Genomic DNA, 3,113 nt, shown 5'->3' with positions numbered 1-3,113 from the left:
CCCACCATGACACTGTAAACGATTGTAGAGAGTTGGCCCTTCTTTGACCTGCTCAGTTACTCATTTAGCCCTTTTCTGTGCTCCTGTAGCCTCAAAGGATGGGGCCCCCCTGCTCCAGCACTGTTCAAGCCCTGAAGCCTGCTCCTCCTCAGCTCTGGATATTGACATTTGCACAGCTTCACCCACCAGATCAAGGCTTTCTGCTTCCCATCGCCCTTGCTGCTCTTTGCCTCTGATTCCTGTCCCCTCCATTTCTCTCTCTGTACCTCCATCCCTCCCTCCCTTCTCCTGTCACTGGCTGCCATATAGCAAGCTCTCCGCCCTCCCTCTTTTCCTTCCTTCAATGCATATTTTCTGCCTGCTTGACCCTGTAATTAAATGCTGATTTTAGAACAGTGAATAAAACAGACCCTCAATGTGCCTTCGTGTAGAGAGAGGCTTCTTTTCTGCCAGACTGACCAGAGTCACAATGGCTCCAATATCTTTCCTCCCTCTTACTCATAGAACTTAGGGCTGGAGGGGACTCCTTCACCAGGTTTTCAGTTACACACACATACACACACACACACACTCTTCCTCAGTCTTTCCCTCTTTCTACTGTGTAGCTTTTTTCTTATAGATCCTGTATCTTTTTAGGTTGGTGTTGTTTTGGAATTTTTGTTTTTATGTTTAAATTATATAAGTAAAATATTCAATTTAGAAAAAAGTATAAAATAGTGGCCAAAGTAGATCTCACTAGCAATCCCCTCCTATCATGCAGAGACATACCTTGTTTTAGGGCTTATGGTATACACCTTTAATTTAACACAATTTACTGAAAGTGCCTTTTTCTCCTGATGTCTTCAAGATTTGCTCTTTGTCTTTGGTTTTAAGCAGTTTGATGATTGTGGTGGCGTTTTCAGTACTCATCTGTGTGAGATTCTTTTAGCTTCTTTGGATCTGTGTAATATAGTGATTCAACAGCTCTATACAGTACTCAGTGCTCATCATAATCCCTTTCACCTAGTTCACCCATCCCCCTATCCACCTCCCCTCTGGTAACCATCAAATGTGAGTGAGATCATACGGTATTTGTCTTCCTCTGACTGACTTATTTTGCTTATTATACTCTCTAGGTCTGTCCATCTTGTTAGAACTGGCAAGATTTCATTCTTTTATGGCTTAGTAATATTCCTGTGTGTGTGTGTGTGTGTTTGTATCTCACATCCTGTTTATCCATTCATCTATCAGTGGCCACTTGGGGTGCTTCCATAATTTGGCTACTATAAAAAATGCTGCAGTAAACATAGGAGTGCATGCATCCTTTTGAATTAGTGTTTTCATATTCTTTGGGTAAAAACCCAGTGTGGTTACTGGATCATAGGGTGGTTCTATTTTAAAATTTTTGAGGATCCTCCATACTCCACAGTTGCTGCCCCAGTTTGCATTCCCACCAACAGTGCATGAGCCTTCCCTTTGTTACCGAGAGTGAGATGGAAACAGAAAGAAGCCTCGGTTCTTTTCACTGCCACAGTAAAGAATTACAGGACAGCGAAAAAAAAGTAAAGCAGAGCAAAATTTTATTAAAGTGTACTCCAAGGGAGGAACCAGCCAGTCAAGAGAGAAAATGGAAAACACTCCCCCACAGCCACATTTTCTACCTTTATTTGAGTCAATCAAATACTTTTTAGTATTCCACTTTAATTTTTCCATTGGCTTTTTAGTTATGCCTTTGTGTATTTTTTAAAATGATTTTTCTCCAAGGATTACTATATCTCTTCACAATTGAATTAAATTAATATTGTACTACTTCACTTAAAAATAAGAAACTTTTGGGCGCCTGGGTGGCTCAGTTGGTTAAGCGACTGCCTTTGGCTCAGGTCATGATCCTGGGGTCCTGGGATCGAGCCCTGCATCAGGCTCCCCCTGCTCTGTGGGGAGCCTGCTTCTCCCTCTGCCTCTGCCTCTGCCTGCCACTCCCCCCGCTTGTGCTCTGTCTCTGTCAAATAAATAAATAAAATCTTTAAAAAAAAATAAGAAACTTTTTTTTTTAAGTTGGCTCCATGCCCAGCATGGAGCCCAACATGGGGCTTGAACTCACAACCCTGAGATCATGGACCTGAGCTGAAATCAAGAGTTGGATGTTTAACCAACTGAGCCACCCAGGCGCCCCCAAAATAAGAAACTTTTGAAAGTATAGTTCCAGTTACCTCCTCTTTCCTTTGTGCTATTATTGTTATATATATCTTTTTACATTAAAAATAATTTTAGCTTTAAGCAGGCATGGCTTTTAAAATTAGAAGAAATAGTATACATGTCTTAAATTTACCACATTATATCTGTTCTCCACATTTCTTCCTGTAGATCAGAGTTGCCTTGGCATTTTCCTTTAGCTTCCTTGAGGACGAAGAAATTACCTCAGCGCTTTTTTTTTTCTCTCCCTGTAGTACAAGTCTGTTGGTTGTGAATTCTCTTCCTGTTTGGGTATATGAAAATGTCTTTGTTACCTTCATTTTTGAAGGATAATTGTCTTGTTGTAACATTTTGACTGACAGGTTTTGTTTTTTTTTTTTTAAAGATTTTATTTATTTGAGAGAGAAAGAATGAGAAAGAGAGAACCCATGAGAGGGGATAGGGTCAGAGGGCGAAGCAGACTCCCTGCCGAGCAGGGAGCCTGATGCGGGACTCGATCCAGGGACTCCAGGATCATGACCTGAGCCGAAGGCAGTCGCTTAACCAACTGAGCCACCCAGGCGCCCCAAACATTAGGTTGCATTGGCGGGGAATCGAACCCGGGCCTCCCGCGTGGCAGGTGAGAATTCTACCACTGAACCACCAATGCTCACACGACTGACAGGTTTTTTTCTTTTATGGCTTAAACATATATCTCTTGTTTTGTGCTCTCCGTTGTTTCTGATGAGAAGTCAGTTGACATTTGTGTCAGTGTTCTCCTATATACATATTACAATGTATCTTTTGTTTGGACCAATTTTGAGGGTTTTTTTCTTTATCTTTGAATTTTAGTAATTTGACTATTATGTGCCTATGTGGTTTTCTATTGTGTTTATCCTACCTTTAGTTCACTAAACTTCTTAGATGTGTAAGTTTATGTTTTTCACCCAATTTGGGAAAAT

At 41.1% G+C, this 3,113-nt stretch overlaps 1 non-coding gene across 1 annotated transcript; it reads right to left on the bottom strand.

Moving 5' to 3' along the window:
* Positions 1 to 2,750: 2,750 nt before the first annotated feature.
* TRNAG-GCC lies at positions 2,751 to 2,821 on the bottom strand. Its single transcript has one exon. It is a non-coding gene; the product is annotated as a tRNA-Gly (tRNA).
* Positions 2,822 to 3,113: the final 292 nt, after the last annotated feature.

This window comes from Mirounga leonina, unplaced genomic scaffold (assembly GCF_011800145.1).
Source record: "Mirounga leonina isolate KUSES-001 unplaced genomic scaffold, KU_Mleo_1.0 Mir_220626, whole genome shotgun sequence".
Classification (NCBI taxonomy): Eukaryota; Metazoa; Chordata; class Mammalia; order Carnivora; family Phocidae; genus Mirounga; species Mirounga leonina.
This window is presented reverse-complemented; position numbering and strand designations above follow the sequence as displayed.